Genomic DNA, 754 nt, shown 5'->3' with positions numbered 1-754 from the left:
TGGGCTTTAAATTTTTTTAAACTAAAAATAAGGCAATAAAACAAGTACAACATATAACAAAAATAAGCAAAAGCATGACAAAACTAAAGTACTAGAAAACTAGTACAAAAGGAACAGGAGAAATGCTGTTAAAACGAGAAATTAGTGGATAAAAAAAACAATACGGAACGAAACACATTGAAAAAAATAAAAACACACCCCTTTTTATTTTCTCGGGCAAAGGGGGTTTGAGAAGCATAAGAGTGATGTAGAGCTTTCGTTGTACTAAGTGTTGGCTTATGGATGACCGTGAGTATGCTTTCCATGATGAGGAGTGCGGGGGTACGGGTTGCAAAACTGAGAATTTCAGTTGTAGGGGAGATCGCTCTTGCGTGACCCCCCCTGGGTTTATTTTTTAATACGACTGCGCTTCCCACGCAATGAGCCCATTTCTAATGCCCTTACGCGGAGCGTGATTTTATATTTAATTTAATGCAGTAGTTTAGAAATTCGATTAAATGGAATTGCAGTGATACTGGTAATATTTACGAAAAAGACGAAAAAGAACAAAAACTAAACAGAAAAAATATCCTTGTCAGCTATTCCCTTGAATTAATCCTTAACAGAACTGAAAAGGATGTGTCAACAGATGAAGCTAGGGTGTCTAAAAACCTCCGGCGCGATGCCTTCTGTTGACAAGTTCAATCTGCAATCGCTAGATGAATTCCGCACTGCGATGCAGATTTCAGGTTCTCTGGGGTTTACAAAACCTTGC

This window comes from Penaeus monodon, chromosome 27 (genome assembly GCF_015228065.2).
Source record: "Penaeus monodon isolate SGIC_2016 chromosome 27, NSTDA_Pmon_1, whole genome shotgun sequence".
NCBI classification, from domain to species: Eukaryota; Metazoa; Arthropoda; class Malacostraca; order Decapoda; family Penaeidae; genus Penaeus; species Penaeus monodon.
Note: the sequence above shows the minus strand (reverse complement) of the source record.